Here is a 7,278-nt window from a genome sequence, read left to right on the forward strand (position 1 = left end):
CAAATACATGCAGAAAAACACAGTGTGAAAACAGGATTTTGTGCGAAAACATGACAACAGGAATGCAGATGTCCAAATTGTTCCAAATCACACAAACACGGGATGTCACGGTGGCTTAGCGTTCTAAAAACACGTACCACATAACAGCAACATCGCCAGTTTGAAGCTGGCTGGAGACCTTTGATGCATGTCATCCTTCCCCTCTTCCCCACATTTCCTGCATCCCTCTTCATGTTTACAAGCAAACAAAGCAAATATATATATATATATATATATCCAAAATATTATCTCAAAGAACAAAAACAACTTTTGACCATATCATTTATAATCACCATATTGAGACATGACTTCCTGCAGAAGTCAACGACCGCGGAAACACTTAAAAGTCAACTATGGAGATTGAAAGCGAAAGGGTTTTCATCTCGCTGATCTGCACATAAAGAGGGGTGCAGGAGGGCTCTGAGAGCGCAGCCCTGGCGTTTTCACAGGGAGGTTATGCAGCCCCTTGGCTGTTTGGCCGGGAGGCTTTGTGGCTCATCGCTGCCGTCAGAATGTTGACACAAGTGCTCCTTCATTTGCTTTCAGCAGGACCTCCTGAAAACTCGCACCTCCTAGCAACCCAGCTCTCTCGCTCTCTCTCTCTCTCTCTCTCTCTCACACACACACACACACACGCACACACATGCACGCACACACACAGAGGAAACATTCTCCCCTCTGGGTGTTCTAACGGGGGCTGGGGTGTGATTTGGTTGGGAATGGGCAACAACAAAGAGGCGCCTCTTGCTATTCTGATGTACATCCCATCCTCTCAATTTATCAGATGGTCTCTTTGAATTAGTGGAGGCAAATCAAACACAGCTAGTGATTCTGTAGCTGTTTCATTCACTTGTCCCTCCGCCTGGCCACACTTAGTCTCATTACTCGCACCGACTGTTCCCGGACAAAAAGCATGTGCTTGTTGTCATGCAGACAAGTCTGTGTGTGTCTGTGCACATGTGTGTGTGTTTACTCCACCTCACAAGGGACACAGAGAGCAGATGCTAAAGAAAAGCACATCTCATCGTTAAGTGTAAGTGGAACACAGCAAGGTCACTCATCGAGATGCAGGAAGATGAAAGAAAATTGCTTAAGTTGAAAGAACAGATTAAAATGTGCTTTGAAAGTACAATGCTCGCAAACTAGAAAATACAGAAACATACAAGACACACGCCTCATAGTACATACCAACAGAGAGAGTGATCGGGTCCGTTTCTCTGCTTTCTGGCTTTCTCTGCAGCATCTCTTTAGAAATTTAAGGATGGTGATTAGACTGAAAATCATCCATCTGTACTCCTTCCTGTCCTCTTTTCTTAAAAGCCCGGAGGTGAAACCAGCAATTACATTTACAAGCCTCAGTCATGGAAAGGTGCTTAGAGGGTTTCTTTGTGGGCTTTAGCAAGTACATGTGCTCTCTCTCTGATGCATTAAAATCTGACAGAGTGTCCGGGTAATGCTTCATTTGAAAGTGGAAATAAATGACAGGGTAGGAGCCGAAATTTCTCCAAGTTGGATTGAAAAAAAAGTTTTGACGTTTTTGCAGTACAGACTCGGGAAAAGCCATCAAAGTCTAATCCATGGGCCAAGCACCCTTACATTGACAGTTGGTTAATAGCACATATTGCTTTGAAAAGTGACTTTAAAGGGAGGCAGAGAAAGGGATTGTTGAAATACGAGGAATGGATGTGCAGACATGTAGGGAGTCGCGTTTCCTATGCCTTTATGAGCCGATACAGACATTTGGATTGGGAATAAACTATAAACAAAACAGCTTAATGAGAGACTAAAGCACATACAGGGACTTTTCCAGCGCTTCCTTACTGAGTTGCAGCCAAGCTCTACAATCAACGGCATTGACACCATAGTCAGGGGCACACAGAGAGACATGGCGGGAGGGAGACAGAACTCGGCGGCAGAGATTTTAATTCACTGGTTGAAGATTTCCCTGCAGTGACTGGCTGCTGTGTAGCCAGATAGCCTCCAGAAATGACATGACGACCTCTTTTTATGCCTGCAACTGCACTGCCACCTGTGGTTTATCATCAGACAGTATCATTACGGAGGAATATGAAATGGGATACACAGGGAAAAGATTATGCTGAGTCCACAAAGGCAATGCATTTATTAAGCAATGACGTCAAGAAATTACTTCGACACAAAAATAGAACATTGGTGCTATTATCACCAGTTTTTGTCCTTAATTGTCTTGCAGTACAAACACAATAGCTCTGTTGCTTCATGTTAACACATTGTGCACAATTAGAATCATTAATTTTCTACCTTATTTTTTTATACAGTTTTTCTCCAGCATTTGAACACACCACCGTGCCTGCCAGGGCATGCTTTGCTTTCAAGTGGATCACACCTGGATGATACAACCAAGCTCAATATGCACTGTAATGGATATCGTTGCAAGTTTCATGTCCTCAAAAGTTTCATTCACACACAACACTGAAGCAACAGGAAGAGCAGTGCAGAAAGTGAAGTGTAGAAAGCAAAGTGAAAAGTGTAGAAAGCTAAGTGAAAAGTGTAGAAAGCTAAGTGAAAAGTGTAACTTCATGAATACAAAACTGTCACTCTGCTGAATAAATGTAACAAGCTGGATCAAAGAATTAGACGTAACAAGGTAGGATGTCTTGTTAGTTTGGCAAGCTTGACATGTTGGATTTGTAAGTGTGCTGTATCTACTTCTTAACACAAAATAATGCTGTAGAGGAAAAAAGCTATCACTGTCTATGAAGAGATGGCGTTCAAAGGGAAATGTGGACATATTAGCAGGTAGGCTAATTTGGTAGCAATATTTAAGTAAGGGGGTTTGGCGGTTACAGTATATAAGAGCTTTGTCTTCCATCACTAAAATGTGCCAGTTTTCACCACAATTAAAATAATCAGAATATTATATTTGTTCTAAAGCTTTCATAGACATTTATCACATTCTGTCTCGCTCATTATTACGTTGGCCCTTTTTAAAAACACAAACAGTGCACCGTGCTTCTGATTTCAACAATGACTTCTGTGTCAATCAATCAATGTGCTGTCGTCTATGATGCTTGCAGCTCCTTCTGGCAGGACCTGTCATTATGCTAACGGTTAGCTGTCATGCAGGAGAAAGTCAGACTTTTCTAAAGAGCTCCGGGAGACTGACTCCTTCCTTCATGAAGTACCTGACGATGAAAATGCTGCACTCATGGCATCCATTGTGTTGAAAGGTGTGCTCGGTAGGTGTGCCAAGTGCTGAAATAATTGTCCTCCATCCAGATGAAAACGCCTCAGTGCATGCAGAATTGCATGCAGGAGCACATGCATGAACGTGCCATACATTTAAGGGTTTGAAAATATAGTTCCTCTAAACTTTTTCCCATTTATGACCTTGGCACTCCAGCCATTAGTCTGTGATTCTGTCACTCAGCATTGCCTGTGCCAACCGTACAATATTAGTCCCTATTCTGGACATAATAAGCAGCAAAGAAGAAAATCAAACAGAGCTAAGTTTGTAGTTATTGAAGGTAACAATGCAACGAAAAAATTGACTCAGCCTTAAATGTTCCCTGAGCATATATTTTATTACTCCTCGCAGCCGGCACACATCTGTGTTATCACAGATACCTTCGAAGATACCGCCCACAGCTGGAAAATCTGTCTTTAGAAATAAAATAAACTTTTGAACTTTTCCTCGAAACTTGGTATAAGCAACACTGCGTGACCAAACAGAGCAGTGTGTGGACTGTAAGGTCACAGAGGGGCTAGCACCGTCTTTGGGCTTGTTACCAAGTCTGGACATCAGAGTGACAAGGTCTTGAATCTAGATTTATGTCATTCAGCATTACCATGCATGGCATCAACCCCGCGATACAGGCCAGTCTGATAGAAGGAGTCGAGAGGAGCAGATAGAGAACAGTGTTAAGAGCAAGAGGAGAGAGTGAGATGAATATCGGACCGATGTGGTTCTTTAAGATGCACAGACCCTGCTCCAGCACCTGCAAGTAAAGGTACTTATCTTTCTGATTCAATCTGCTCACCAGGCAGTGTGTGTGTGTGTGTGTGTGTGTGTGTGTGTGTGTGTGTGTGTGTGTGTGTGTCTGTGTGTGTGTGTCTGTGTGTGTGTGTGTGTGTGTCTGTGTGTGAGTAAAAAGCATGTTTTGGAGAAGGGGTGTGGGCAAGTTGGAGCAAGCCTATTGAGAGATCATTCACTTACTGAGACTGTAAACACCTCACAGAGTCTAACTCTTGTTGCGTAGGTGTCACATGTTTAGGTTAGAGTTTATCACCACAAACTGTCCACCTGATAGCTGCGTAACCCTCAACCTGCTCTGTCGAGGTGGAAATAAACAACTTTACTTCTCTTCTTTCTTGTTTCCTGTTTCTCTCCACTTTCTTGGTCTGCCCCCCCCCCCCCCCCCCTCTGAAGCCTGACTCAGGCTCTTCACAGTGTGGGTGTTCTGGGAGCTTTGTTGGTAAACCAATGGATTATCCCAATTGCTTTATGACTAAAGCCAAGCCTGCTATTACGGTGCTTTGTCATTGGGAAAATCACATCTTCCCAGACACTCACCCTGAGACACACCCCAACACACACACACACACACACACCCTATCCCCGAGGGGTGAGGAGAACATATACATCTCAGGCGACGGGACCCTCATCACCTGCTAAACCCTGAGCCTGGGAAAGCCCCAAATGCACAAATACATACATACAAACACATAAACAGCCTGTAGTGCAGACCTACCCTCAGGCAAATACTGTGGTTGAATGAGCCGGATGCTGTAATAATTATAAAAATCTGACGCCATGTGCAGCAACATTTCTTCACATAACAAAGAGCCCTTTAATTGCTGCAGATCCAGAGTTATAAAATCAGACATATATTACTGCTCGGAGCACCTGCATGAAGACAGGCCATATGAATCACAGATGCAACAGTCCCACAGATCAGGTCATGTGGTGCAGCTCTAAGTGCAGCACTCTGCTTCTGCTACCGCGTTTAATTGAACATAGCTCGTATCTGACGTTGGCTAACATGAAGTTACCTCCTCCTGCATTAGTGCCAGAGCAAATTAATTCTCCCTACAGATCAATGGACTTATAGTCTATACACATCTGCAAGGAGAGATTTCACAAGCTGGCAGCTGTATCAGCTGCCCAATTTTCTGCCTTTACTCCGCAGCCATCCCCCAACCAACCTTGTTTATTATTGAGAAATCAGATCAACACGCAGAGGGCAACACACAGCCGACAACTTTCTCCTGTTGTTTCCATCTTTTTCATCTATATCGATGCAATCATTAACGTGCCCTCGCTGCCCCACACAAAGCTCAGATCAATACGTAATGGGTGTCACGCTGAGCGGATGAGCCCTCTCTGACTCTTCCCATCCTGACTGAACACTGTTGTGTTGTTAAGGCTCGTCTCGAGTCTCAGAGAGAGCAAAAGGACTGAAGGAGAGTAGCTGGAAGGAAAAAGAGGAGTGAGGACAGAGAGTGACGGAGGGGAGAAGATGGCACAGAAAGGAGGGAAGAGCTGAGTGCCAAGATGTTGCACAACAACCCCTAGTCTTTCCAACAGGCAGAATTATCATTCAGGGCAAAAACACATCAACAACGATCCAATACCCTGGACACACAGGATATAGCTTTGCACCACCCCCATCCCCGACAGCACATACCCACACATAACCTAAAAGCAGAATTCAGCCATTTTCAAATCTCTAAATATAGCCAAGAAAAATTCTTCTTGACATACACTATAGAAGTTATAGCAAAGGAGAAGAAGTTATTCCTTTCTCACTGTGAACAAATTCCATGCAAAGTCCATCTCTCAATACTTTTCAACTTACTTGAGCCCTAAGCCCATTTGTTCCTACTGAAGAGGTACTGCAAATCCTTGAATTGTGTCACAAATACGTAGTTTAATTTTTTTTTTAAAAAATGTTCAGTATATTTCTAATAAAAAACTTAAGCAAACGTTACTCACAGGAGTAAATAGTGCATTTGTCAGGGACTATTTTCAGATGTGGATTAATACACTTTTGATGCACTCATAAGTGTTTAAAGTGGTACTGACTCAAAAGAAGTGTCCGCGTTCATGGTAGTGAAGGAACATGTCATCCATACTGCGCCTCATTTCTGCATTTATTACCTGAACTATACAGCAGCCCAATAGGAATTAATGACAGCAAATGGTAGCAGGTGTACAAAGGAAAATCCAGCTTCAGATTTACTTCTCTTTCAGAAATGACAGACCTAAACCCAATTTCAATGCAGCAAAACCAGGGTAGCCAGTCAGAGCTACCTGCTTTCACAATACTATTTCATGCTAAATCTTCGTGCAGCAAGTGCTTTTAAAATCTACATCATGTGGAGAAAATAGCCAAAACCTTTAGTCCTCGGCAGTCGGCCCTTGAGTGCTGCTCTTACAATAGTGGCGAGGCAGAGTAGCAGCCTTAGCTTAGCAGTTGTGCCTCTGCATGATGTGGAAAGTAAAAAGGCTGTCGTCTGGCCTTAGGAGCACTTCAAAAAGCCCAAAGCAGTGTGAGCTGCAGCACTTGTGACACACACACACAGGGGGCCAATGGCTTGTGTGTGTGTGTGTGTGTGTTGCATAGGTGCACGTGTGTTTGCGTGTGCTTATGCATGTGTGTTTATATGTGTGTGGGTGGGTGCGCTGGGTGAGGGGAGGCCTATTAAAAAGCTGCCTGAGGAGAGGGCTTTCAGTTGGGAATCTATGGGGGGCAGAGAGGATGGCAGGGCCATTGTGTGTCAGAGTTCCATCCTGAGAGCTGGAATTAGAGCCTTTCTCCTCTGCTCGGCTGGAAGACTCTGTACCACCACCGACCCCGTGTTTAATTAGAGCAGTTCTGGAGAGACAGCGGAGGGAGGAGAAGAGAGGGAGGAACACGAGCGATGAAGATAAGAGACAAATGAAAGAAAATACATAATCATCGGGGGAAAGAGAAAGAAAAATTGGATACACACCATTTGGCAATGCTGTATAAGTTTGATTGGAAGTGTAATGAGGTGAAAGATAACAACATGATATGAAATATGATAAAGGCTAGCCCCGGTGGAGTCATGAGAATCTCGATAGCCTGCCGCGGATTGGAAATAGCAGCTAATGTGACAAATTTTTACCTGGGTGGGGTTTATTTGACTTTCTATTCAATTAACTTCCAGTCTTTCAGGACTCCTCACATAAACAACACAGAGGAGCGTATCATATGCCTTTGTGGAGGTTATAGT

The sequence above is a fragment of the Chaetodon auriga genome, chromosome 1, assembly GCF_051107435.1.
Source record: "Chaetodon auriga isolate fChaAug3 chromosome 1, fChaAug3.hap1, whole genome shotgun sequence".
NCBI classification, from domain to species: Eukaryota; Metazoa; Chordata; class Actinopteri; order Chaetodontiformes; family Chaetodontidae; genus Chaetodon; species Chaetodon auriga.